The sequence below is a fragment of the Monodon monoceros genome, unplaced genomic scaffold (genome assembly GCF_005190385.1).
Source record: "Monodon monoceros isolate NGI ecotype Baffin Bay Population unplaced genomic scaffold, NGI_Narwhal_1 Super_Scaffold_7, whole genome shotgun sequence".
NCBI classification, from domain to species: Eukaryota; Metazoa; Chordata; class Mammalia; order Artiodactyla; family Monodontidae; genus Monodon; species Monodon monoceros.
In genome coordinates, this window is record NW_021703784.1 from 53,273,977 (window position 1) to 53,286,759 (window position 12,783).

Genomic DNA, 12,783 nt, shown 5'->3' on the forward strand with positions numbered 1-12,783 from the left:
TAATACATGCTAAATTGCACTTGCTATTATTATGGTAAAACTGAGGCTTAAAGAGATCAAGTTAAGATACACTCGTATAGAGAAACTGTGGCTTAGAAATGTTAAGGTCCTGTCACTAACATTTGTATAGCTGGAATTTGAAGCAAAGCAATCTGATTCCAAACCCTTCGTCACTAATGTTTCAGTTTGGATCATGTGGAATTTGAGGTACAGTGGGGTTTGGAAGCACTGCATTGGAAAATAGAAGAGGCACTGGGAGATACAGAACCCGAGCTCAGGAAAAAGCTTTGCGTTGAATGTAGCCTTCAGGTAGGAGAAAAGCGGGAAAAGAAGCCCATTCTTTTCTGTCTGTAACAGCAGTTGAAACCTCCATTATCATTTCTTTACCCCCTTACCCTCTCCAGAAAAAAAGAAACAGTATAATAAATGTCTGGCTCTGAGGTCCCAGGAGATGGGGTAGTTTCCAAATTCAGCGCTTGGCAAAGAGCTAGCAGATGCCGTGGTGCTTTATAACCTGAAGAGGACCATAAGACTGGGGGATGAGCCATCTTCTTCGACACACCACTAACGCCCCCAGAAACCGTCCCAAAGCCTTCCCGCGTCCAAGGGGCCTGCCCCTGTATAGTGTGCGGGGCTCGAGGTGAGACGCGGGTGCAATGACGTCACGCGGCGGCCGGGTGATTCCCCAGCCTCTTGCGTCATGCACCGATGACGTCATTCGAGGAGCTTGCTCCCCCCGCTCCCCCCCGGTTGGCCTCGCTCACGTAGGTCTGTCCAGCCCTCCCCGCCCCCTCCCACCTGCGGGAGGCGGGCCGAGCCGGGCAACGCCGGCGCCTAAGCCTCGCGGGGGAAAGGGCGGGGGCCGGTGGGCGAGGCGGTCGGCCCGGGGACCGGCGTACAATAGCTCGGCTTAGGTTGGGGAGGCGGCCCTGCAGCGGCTGCAGCTGCAGCTAGAGTCCAAGGTGTCGGCAGCACCGTAGACGCCCCCTCACGGTTCCCCCCTCCCCCTCTAATCGTCTGTCGCGCCTACCCGCCCCCTCCCACCCCGGCTCTGCTGTCCTACTCCACAGACGCTTTCCCTCAGACTCTTATCCCCTCTTTCAAGAAGCCCCGCGCTCGCGAGAGCCCCTCAAAGAACTCTCTGTCTCCCCACCTCCTCCCCCAGAGGCCACCCGAGCTCCTCACATCTCTGACCCTGGGAGCACGCACCCCCCTCAGCCGAGTCGCCTAGCTCCCTCCGCCTCCCCCCTATCCGACTCCCCCCACGGTCGCTGACCACCCCCCACCCCCGCCCAGTCCTGAGGGACTCCCCGGCGCGAGCGGGGTGGGGAGGCGCCGAGAGAGCAGCGGCGGCGGCGGCGGCGGCGGCGGCGGCGGGAGGGAGAAAGTGAAGCGTCCCCTCGTGCACTCGCGCACTCACTCCCGGGCTCGGCCGCCGCCTCCGAGCAGGAGAAGGAGGAGGAGCCGAGTCGAGCCGAACGTGCGCGGAAGGTGAGAGCCGGCCTCCCGCCCGGTACCCCTGGCTGTGGGGCTGGGGCGGCGCGGGGTGGGGCGCTGGGGCCCATTCATTCTCCGCGGTGGGGCCGGTTGGACGGGGGCGCCAGGTGAGGCGAGGCGGGGGCGGCCCCTGCGAGGCTGGCCGCTTCTGTCGGACCAACAAAGGCCCCCTGTGTACTAACCGGCGCAGCCGCCGGCCTCGGACGCCTGGGGCCCTGAGGGGCCCGGGGGAAGACAGGGGCAGGGGAGGGGACGGGAGATCCGACAGGTCCGGCCCCGGGAGCGACTCCCTCCCGAACTTTGTGGTCCTCCGATCCTAACCCTGGCCCGCGACGGGAAAGCCTAGCAAGGCGGCGTCAGATTCATTGTGCACGAAAAAATCACCCCTGTCCAGGCCGTGGTGGGGAATCACCTATAGAGTTGAACTCCTTGAAAAATACGAGTGGATAGTGCTTGACTTGTGCTGCCCCTCCCCCACCCCGGGAATACTCTGTAACATGTGGAGTTAAAAACAAACGGGGAAAGGAGAATTGGAGTTACTTTATGTTCATTATTCCATTTCAAAAGACGTGATTATTATAGTCTTTACTGTATTGAATATTTTCACAGCAAACATTACCGGGAGTGTTTTGGAAGAATACTTGGGAAGTTTTGGGTGTTTGTGGGTGTTGGGAGCCAAGTGCTTGTTGTTTGTTAAGCCCTTTGGGTAACTGTCTTATGCTCCCCCCCCGCCCCCCCGAACTGTGAAAGGTGAAGGGAAGGGTTAGTACTATGGTTACCAATAAAAATTCGAATCCACTAGCCTAGCCTTTATTTTAAGAGCTGTTCCTGAGAAAAATCTTTAATTTTGCCTACTGTGTCTTTGGGTTCTCTCAACTTTATCAGGAGAAAACAGGAGTCAACAGTACACAGATGCCTCCTCATTGGTCTTACCTTATGACTTCATCTACTTCCTGTGTGACCTTGAGCAGGTGACTTCCAGTCTTAAAGTTCCAGGAGTTTGCTCTTGTGCCCTAGAAACAGGCAGATGTCTACCACCGACTTAGTTTTCAAGACTCTACTGAAGCATCCCCCCACCCCACTACCCCTAGTGTGAAGTCTTTGCTGGCATCTGCCCCATACTCCTCTCAGGCAAAACTTTCTCACTGGGTCCCTCAGAGGCCTGGTAGGATTTCTACCACAGCACTTGTAACATTTTTTTGTTCCTATTTGGGAAATCCCAAATCAGGTGCATATGAAATCCACCTCACCTCAACTAGAAACTCTGCTTCTCAGAAGGGGTTTTGGAGTGATGGACCCTGAAACATTCGCTGAAGCTTACCTACATTAGCTCATGGGTCTATCTGGTAAATTTGCTTATTCAGTCACTCATTTACCCGACGTTACTGGAGTCTGGAGAGCTGTGTTTCAGGTCTCCTGCTAGGGCTATGGGGATTTAGAATCTATTAAGACACTCCCTGTCTTCAAAGAGCTCAAAGTCTAGTGGGTGAGGTAGACATGTAAACAATGAAGGCTTTCCCTAGTCTGTACTCCAGTTGTACAGGGAGTGGTGTGCAATAATTGAGGCTGCTGGACCTGTTTTTCAGGTCTTGTCCTGGCCAAAGTGAGTCCTTCAGGGAAGGTGGTGACCTGCTTCTCATCTATAAAATAGCACTTGACAAAGAGCTTGTTCAGTTCAATTCAGTATACATTTACTAAGCACATGTTATGAGGCCCTGTGCTAGGTTTGGAGGAAGGAGTGCTTTCTAAAAGGAGGGCACTGTGTATCCAGAGAGATCTTTGTAAAACAAAACCCAGTGATTTATCCCCACCCCGACTAGTCATTGCCTAAAGATAAAATTTTATACACTTTGACATGAGTAAGAAGCTCTCAGAGATTAGAATACTGCCAGCCTTTGCAGCCTCACTTTCTGTAACTCCCTTGCCACTTTCTTCTCATCTCTGCTTTTGCATGTGCTGTTCTTTCTGCCTGGAATGCCACCCTGTACCTGCCTGTGGAGAAGTGCTTGTTGGACCTCTGGGAAGCAGTCCCTTAGTTTCTCCTCCTATTACCTCCATAGAATGAGTTGCTCTTCCACCCTCTGGCTCATGTACAGACCACTCTTAGAGGTCTCTATAGCTCTCTATTGCAAATATTTGAGTTTGTGCCTGTCTTTTCCATGAACCTGTGAATTTCTTGAGGGCAGGATCTGTTTAGTCCTAGTGCCTAGCAAAGCTTCTGGCAGTGAATAAGTGTTTGAAGTGAATGTATGAATAAAGAAGCAAGTCAAGACCCATGAGTTAGAGGTTACCTAATTCTTTGGGTTAGAATAATTAGCTCCAAGTGTGGTCTCTGCACCAGCAGCATCAATACAATCTGGAAATTTGTTAGAATTGCAAGTTGTTTGTCCCATTCCAGACCTACAAACGAAAAACTCTAGGGCTGGGGACTCCAAATATTTGCTTTAACATGTCCTCCAGGTGATTCTGATACTTGCTAAAGTTTGAGAATCACTGGGTTAAAAGATCTGCTTTTGGTAAGACCAGCTCCTTGCCACCTCCCCTCCTCCCCCCTCCCTCCTTTTTCTTCCAGGGTACAAACTGCCTGACATTCCATTCCATCTATTCCATTCTGTTCCATTCCATTCCATCCTATCCTATTATACTCCATTCCATTCCATATCATCTATTTTTGCCACTTGATTGAAAGCTTCCTGAAAGCAGAGAATTTTGTTTTATTTACTGCTTTAATCCCAAGGCCTAGAATAGTGACTGTATATAGCAGGCACTCAAATATTTGTTGAATGAATAATATAAAAATGATTTAATCCCATTTATTGCCAGCTGCTACGTTGGGGGTTTATTCAAGAATAGTTCTCAGTAGGAAGAGGAACCACACTCCAATATGCAAAGCCAAGTGGATTCTAACATTTTGGGGGATTTATTTTAGATTGAGCTTTTCTTCCCTTTTACATCTGTCTTTCTCCACCGAAGCCTGGAGGATTTTTTTTTTTTTTTTTCTTTCAGCCAGGACCTTAAAATTGCACTTAAAATATCCTAGGCCAGGATTGTTTCTTGGGAACTTGCAAGTGGTTTTGCAAGTTTAAATAAGCACCCTGATTTTGAACCTTTTAACTTGAAACTATCTCTTCCTGATCTGCTGTGGTTTTTGTCTTTCTCTAGTGATGCTTAAAGCCATACAAGGGCCTGTTTGACTCCACACAAAGGTTTCTCTTCCTTGTGAAGCTCTTAAAATGTTTTGTTTCTTTCACTTTCTTATTAGCCCTAAGATACCATATCCAGTTTTCTCCTTTCCTAACTTCCCTCTGGGAGATTGGCTTCATTTGTTGATTCATTTATTTGTAAACACTTGTTGAGTCCTTCTCTACCATATGCCAGGTCCCATGCTTGGACAGGATGTTCAGATATCCATAGGATGTGGTTCAAGTCCTTAAGGAGTTAAAGATACTAAAACATGATGTGATAAGTGTGGAAATGAAGAAATTAAATAGAGGGATAAAGTGATGCATACTCATAAAGATGGGACAAAGCTTTCTAATTTTTTTTCTCAGTTTTGGAATCGTTTATCAAACAAGCATCATTTTGATAAGCAGACTTCAAAATCTTTTAATTAAGAGGTTGATGGCTTTATTGGGGAAAACTAAAACAAAAATCAAGGTAGAATCAGCAGTTGCTAATTTGAGATAATTCTCAATTCTGTTGTTAATGAATTTTCCTTTCCCCCCTTTTTATCTTTCTAAATCATGACTAGAAAGTAGGGAAAAAACTTTTTTTTTTTTAAATAGTAAAGAGAGAAGTTTAAGTTTATCAAAAAGAATATGCTGTTTCATTTTAATTCCTAAGGACTAATGTTATAATTTGGGGTGGGGTGGGTAATAAAACCCAGAGAAAGTCAGGAGACCTTAATTTAGTCTCTATATTACTGCATGACCTTATGGAAGTAATTTTATCTTTGTGCCTTTTGTCCTAACTGTAAAATAGGGTTAGTAACAGTTGCTATGACTAGCTTACAGCTATGAAGCAACTGAAAAAACATTGAATGTAAAGAAACTTTTGAAAAGTATAATTTGTTAGCTGGTTGTTAGGTGGTGGTAAACTTATTAACAGCCGCTTACATTATTGAACAACTGTTATGTACCAGATACTATGGGAGATATTTTTTCCAATCTTCAAAATAAGCATGTAAGAAGATTGCTAGTATCTCTATATCATGGATAAGGAGGTTGAAACTCAGACTGGCAAAGGGAACTCGTTTAAGCTTTTGTAGAAAGTAAGTGGCAAACCTCAGTTCCAGTCTGTATCCATCTGATACCAGCAGTTATGTGGCATGTTCATTACCCCAGCTGCTTTAACTTTTCTGTATGGCGGGTGTAGGAATGTTTTGTAAGTGTACTGCTGTGAGAGTTAAAATCTTTCTTCATTTAGCCTCCTCTCTTTCTTTGTGCGTAGAAAGACTGGTGAAGAAAGACTTACATGGATTTACGTTTATCATTCATTAGGAAAAAGAATAGCACCTTTCCCTGGTGCATTTTTTGTGTGTGTGGTACGCGGGCCTCTCACTGTTGTGGCCTCTCCCGTTGCGGAGCACAGGCTCCGGACGCGCAGGCTCAGCGGCCACGGCTCACGGGCCTAGCCGCTCGCGGCATGTGGGATCTTCCCGGACCGGGGCACGAACCCGTGTCCCCTGCATCGTCAGGCGGCCTCTCAACCACTGCGCCGCCAGGGAAGCCCCTCCCTGGTGCGTTTTGTTCAGTCTTCGCAACAGCCATGTGAAATAGATATTTCCATTGGCTTGCGCAAAGGCGCATCATTAGCAAATGACTAAATATTGGTTTAAAACTACATTTTTTTGAATCTAAATGTACTTTATTTTTGCCGCTATATCATATTGCCTTTTAAACTCTATCGGGCTAGACTTTGGGGCACTAGTAATGTCCTTTTAGATTGCTTTCTAATCTCTCTAACCTCTTCTCACTAAGAAATCCCAACTGAAGTCCACAGTTTGAACCCCCCAAAAATAACTGCTGATAAAACTCTGCCAGATGGTCATGATATTGCAGACTTATAGGATAACACTTCTTTACTGAAGTTGGGAGATCAGACTTTATCCATGTTCTGAGCCACCTGTGCCTGAATATTCATTTTTCCTTTGCCAATGTAGATTTATTAACATAATGTAATACATTTTTCTGCTTTAGTGTTAAGCTTTATCTCTCATAAATAACTTCCTCCACTCTCCCATCTAGTCTTTGAGATGGGAGAAATCTTCTATGTGCCAGGATCCTCCAGATTATCCCCTCTTTAGGAATAGTGTAGCAACAAGTCAAGGAAGAACCAGAGGTTCATTGATCCCTCATAAATATGATTTTGTTTGGTATTGATTAATTCTCTAAAATTTATCTAAGTCTTAATTATAAAAAGTCCATTATGTTTTGGCTCTTATTCATGGAGTCAGGGTGTGGTAATTTGCATGCAGCCTTGGGAAATTCATTCTTGTATATGGGGCTTTCTTCTTCCACTTTTCTACTTCCAGTTCTCTCCAATGTCCCTTTCCCTTTCAGACTGTGTAAGTACTAAGTGAGGCTGCAAGGACATTTTTCTCCTTTATAGAATCTGCCTTTTGAATCTTTTGGGGTGATAAATGACAGTGACAGTATATGTGTGGCCTCCACCCTCATCTTCCTGCCTATATCTTGAAGGCCTAGCTTTCCTTAATCTCTCTTTCCCTGATTTGCACAAAGGGATTGATGGCTTTCTCATTTGAATCCTTGCCTCATAGTACTTTGTATCTTATGGCAATATTATTTATCATTTTTCTTGGGAAGGAGAGAGATGTAGAAGGAAGAGCAGTAAATTTGAAGTTAGGCAAAGACCTACTTGGACACTTAACTTATTTAAATCTCTGTTTCTTCATTTGGAAAATAAAAATAATACCTAACTCACAGGGTTGTTGTGAAGATTAAATGAATAACAAGTGAAAATGAATTGTAAGATGTTAAGTTATATAGATGTTAGGTACAATTGTTGTAATTTTATGACTGCAATTCTGTATAGCAGTGGTTTTTAATTTTGGCTATGGGTTTGAACTACTTGTGAAGATGTGAAAAAAAATACAGTTGCCTGGGCTCTATCTCGGGTCTACTTAATCAAAATCTCTTGGAATCTCTATTCTTGAAAAGTTATAGATGATTCTGTTATGCAGCCAAGTTTGAAAAGTACTGCCTTATAATATTTTGCATAAATGTCTTTGGTACTTATTATATGAAAACTGTTTTAATTGTCATCTAAAGTCCCTTTATTTGCTAAACACATATTAAGCCTCAGACATTGTCATGGGCTGTGAAGAAACAGATAGATGATACCTTGTCCCTACCTTTAAGTTTATATTTGAGAAACAAACATGTCTGTAGACAACTGTACTATATTGAGAAAAAAAAAATGACACATGGATATATATATTGGTGCTATGTGAAGACAGAGGAAAGGCATCTAGTTCACCTGAAATAGGGGTGGTCTGGCAAGCCTTCTCAATGGAAGTGACACCTAAGTTGGATTTTGAGAGATAAGCAGGGGTTAACCAAGACAGTGGGGGAGAGGTAGAAAGAGAAGGGAGAAGGAGGACCTTTCTGAAAGAGAGAGGTATAAGGGCTAGAAGGCTTGAGAGCATGTTTGGGGAACTCTGAGTAGTTTAGTACACTTAGAGGATGGGGTGCAAGGTGGGGAGTGGTAAGAGCAGACAGGAAAGCAAGGCTCAGACGATGAATGGCCTTTTGGATAGCGTACAAAGCACTTTCACTAATGTCATCTCACTTTATTCTTTCAGCAACTCCCTGGGTTAGCTAAGACAGGAATTATTTTATGTCCATTTTATAGAAGTGAAAACAGAGGTTAATTGAATTGCCTGAGGCTGTACAGCACAGCTATGGTTTGAGGACCAGTCCTTCTGACTCTTGAGCTTGTGCTTCTTCCAATACACTGTAGCTCTCTTATACTTTTCTGGTGTTGTGAGGATCAGGTGAGCTCCATAGATAAATGCATAGCAATTCATAAGCTGTAAAGTGCTTGACTCATGTTGGCTATTAGTTGGGAGTTTGGACTAAGTGATCTATAAAAGTGCTTTTAGCTCTAAGGTTCTGTGGGCATTTTCTCGGATTTTCCTTAATCATTTAAATAGATTTTTTTTTCTAGGAGTTGGTAACCAGGGTCCAGCAAGCTAAAATAGCGTCAGATAGTCACAATTCCAATTTGAATGTCTTTACTCAAACCCCCTTGTTTGTTTGTTTGTTTGTTTGTTTTTGCGGTACGTGGGCCTCTCACTGTCGTGGCCTCTCCCGTTGCGGAGCACAGGCTCAGCGGCCATGGCTCACGGGCCTAGCCGCTCCGCAGCATGTGGGATCTTCCCGGACCAGGGCACGAACCCGTGTCCCCTGCATCGGCAGGCGGACTCTCAACCACTGCGCCACCAGGGAAGCCCCCCTTGTTTGTTTTAAAAATACATTTATGAAAAAAAAAAATACATTTATGTTTCTTTTATTATGAAAGTAATATGTGATTCTTGTAGAAAATATGGAGAATACGGAAGAATAAAAGGTAAAACAAGGACAACAACAAATCTATCAGAGTTTTATTATAGAAAGATAACCAATAGTAAGTATTATAGCATTTCATCTATACCCTTTTAATCTTCTTAAAAAATGAGTTTGGGATAGCGATGTCCCTGTTTCCCAGCCACCTTCTCCCCCCAGCCTCATTGTATGTTGGGGATAAACGACCTCAGGAACAAATCAGCATCCTCAGCCTCATTACAAGTGACCTTTTACTGGGGACTTTCACAGTGCCAAGTACTTTACATTTGGTTTTTCATTTATTCCTCAGAATAATCCTATAAGAGAGATACTGTTTTATACTCATTTTACAGATTAGAAGATTTAGAAGCAGAGAGATCAAGTTGGGATTTGAAGACATTTTTATGATTATTACTGTGTAACTACGGCCAGTCACTTAACCACCCTGAGCCTCCGTTTTCCTTAGCTGTCACATAGATGTTTTAAATTTAAAAAAAAAAAAAAAAATTTATTTACTTATTTATTTATTTTTGGCTGTGTTGGGTCTTTGTTGCTGTGTATGGGCTTTCTCTAGTTGTGGCGAGCGGGGGCCATTCTTCGTTGTGGTGCGCGGGCCTCTCATTGCGGTGGCTTCTCCTGCTAGATGTATTAAATTTGATGCCAGCTTCTTAGTTCAGATATTTTATGACAGTGTTTTTAAATTTTTTTATTTATTTAAAAAATATTTTTATCTTCTTCTCTCCCCTGCCCTCACCCTTACTCCATAGTAAAATAGTCCATGATCCCCATAGTCTATCAGTAGCAGTATTTCACTATGGAAACAATTCTCAGTGGGCTAGAGGAGTAAAATTTAAATTTCCAGGTTGGGGCATGGGTAGAGAGGGACTTGGTATAGTTGGAAGGACTCTTAGTTCCCCAATCACCTGTTGAAGAATTACTATTTTATAACATTTTCTTCTATTTAAGATTATTTTCCCATCTGGAATTACCTGGCCGGTCCAGAGTCTGATATTTTTGTTTGGTGTCCGGGTACATTTTGCTTGGTCAGTTCAAGAAGTTATCTATATGTAATCTGCAAAGTAACTTAAAACAAGAAACTAGATGAGCAAAGGGGAAAAATTCATTATGATACACTTTTGTAAGTCCACGTTTCCTAAGCAGCCTAGAGACAATATATATTTAGGCTTTACTGTTTTCAAAACACTTTCGTATACAATCTCATTTAATTCTGTCCTTAATGCATCATATTTTTACAGATGGAAAGAAGTTAAATGGTTTGTCCATGATAACAGAGCTGGGAGTTTGCAAATTGGAATCTTTAATCTATATCATCTGTCTCCAAATCTGGTGTTGGCTCCTGAACATTTGGGTGCTGCCTTGACCAGTGGCACTTCCTTCATTTTCCCTTGACTTAAAAAAAAAAATCCTGGTTCCTTGGAGAATGTTAAAATCTATTTGCAGTTCATTTTTTTTCCAAAAATCATGTTGTTTCTATCCATTGCCAGTTGCCAGAGAGTTGTCTGAAGCTGACTACTTTGTTAAGGCCCCAGGCCACTTGGGAATGGCTGCTGAGAATATTCTTATGTGTGGGTTGGTAGAGTAGGGACAAAACATATACACCTCCACATGCATACAAACCAAATGCATCTCTACAGTGCTTCTATTTATCTATCCCTTAATTAGTCTACAGATATTTGTTGATCGCTTCCTATGTGCCAGGCATGTGCTTAGTACTAGAAGTACAGTCATAAGCAATACAGAAATGGTCCTTGTCCTTGCTCTTATAAAGCTTATACTCCAGAGGGGAATAAAGAGAAAAGCATTAAATGTACAAATAAGTAGGTGCAGGTTTTGATAAATCCTACAGAAGATAAAGGAGTAGGGTAGAGAATTTTGGAGTGCTAAGAGGAAGGCCCCATTGAGGAGATGATACTTTTAAAATAAGATATGCAAGATAAGTAGATACTAGTCATGCAGAGAATGGAGTGTAGAGCATTGCAGGCAGAGGGAACATTTTAAGTGCACAAAGACCCTGAAAGTAGGTAAAAGTTTAGAGCTATGATGTTCAGTGTGGGTTACTGAGCATTTGAAATGTTGCTGGTTCATATACAGATGTGCTATAAGTGTAAAATACATACCAGGTTTCAGGCTTAGTACTGAAAAAAAGAATTTAAAGTAATTAACTTTTTATATTGATTATATGTTGAAATGTTAATATTTGGATAAATTGGGTTAAATATTTTTTCAAATTAATTTAACTTGCTTTTCTTTTTTAATTTTTAAAATATAGCTACCAGAAAATTTAAGATTACCTATGTAGCTTGTGTTAGTGGCTTGCATTATATTTCTATTGGATAACACTGGTTTAGCTCAACATGGAGGAACTAAACACAGGACATTATGGTTGATGTGCCGTAGGGAACAAGAGTGAATGGTATGAGATGAAGCTGGTGTGGTAGGAAGAGACCTTTCAAGATGCTACCCTGTGCAGTATCCTAGTTAATCCTGAGAGACTGAGAAGGGATGAATAAATCAGATTTTACAGACAGAGACAAATAGTGACTGCCCAAACCACCCCCCACCCCTTGGTGCTAGAATGAGGAGATGAACCAGCACTTTTAGCATAGTGTCTTGAGTGTAGAATGTTCTCTATCATTGTCAGCTGAAACAAACAAGCAAATAAATATTGAGGAGTAAATTGATTAAATTGACTAATCAAAGTTTTTAAGTGGTTTTGAGATTGCCTCTGGATATCCATAGTATCTAAGTAGAATTCTTCGTCAAAGATTGAATTTTTTATTCAACTTTTTAAAAAATTTTTTTGGCACGTGGGATCTTAGTTCCCCAACCAGGGATCAAACCCACACCCCCTGCACTGGAAATGCAGAGTCTTAACCACTGAACCACCAGGGAAGTCTGAATTTTTTATTTAAAAAAGAAAAATCCCTTCTTTAGGCTGACTCCTCTTGAAGCAATACACTTCTTTCAACTATTTTGTATGTTTAAAAATTCTTTATAATAAAATATTGCAATGGGAGTATGTTTAGTGAGCACTCATATACTCATTTAGGTTCTATAATATTTTACTATATTTGCTTTATTGAATATCCATCCCTTAATCTATTCATCAATCCATCTTATTTTGAAGCATTTCAAAAAAAGTTGCAGACATCAGTACACTTCATCCTTAAACACTTTAGCATTCATACTCTTACCCACTACTCTATGGCATTATTTGATTGTCTGTCTGCCCTACTAGACCCTATGCTCCAGAGAATCATTTTTCTTTAAGGCATGACACCTTAAAGAGAAAGAATTTTAACATAGTACCCCTTTCCTTAAAATAAAAAGTATATATATATTTTTTGCTCCCTGTTGTAGTTACAGTTCCTAACATATAGTAACTACTCCATAAATTTTTTTTTTTTTTTTTTTTTGCGGTATGCGGGCCTCTCACTGTTGTGGCCTCTCCCGTTGCGGAGCACAGGCTCCGGACACGCAGGCTCAGTGGCCATGGCTCACGGGCCCAGCCGCTCCGTGGCATGTGGGATCTTCCCGGACCAGGGCACGAACCCGCGTCCCCTGCATCGGCAGGCGGACTCTCAACCACTGCGCCACCAGGGAAGACCTTTTTTACATTTTTTAAAATAAATTTATTTATTTTATTTATTTTTATTTTTGGCTGTGTTGGGTCTTCGTTGCTGCGTGTGGGCTTTCTCTA

The 12,783-nt window shown here is 42.6% G+C and overlaps 1 protein-coding gene across 2 annotated transcripts in view; it reads left to right on the plus strand.

The window, feature by feature from the left end:
* Positions 1-219: 219 nt before the first annotated feature.
* PAK1 (p21 (RAC1) activated kinase 1) overlaps positions 220-12,783 on the plus strand; it is a 155,063-nt gene continuing 142,499 nt past the window's right edge. The window contains exon 1 of one of the 2 annotated variants that reach the window (XM_029209060.1): positions 220-309. The gene's annotated coding sequence lies outside the window, so the exon portion shown is untranslated. Of the gene's footprint in view, positions 310-1,308; positions 1,492-12,783 lie in introns of those variants that run through there. The other variant, XM_029209061.1, reaches the window with a different exon arrangement.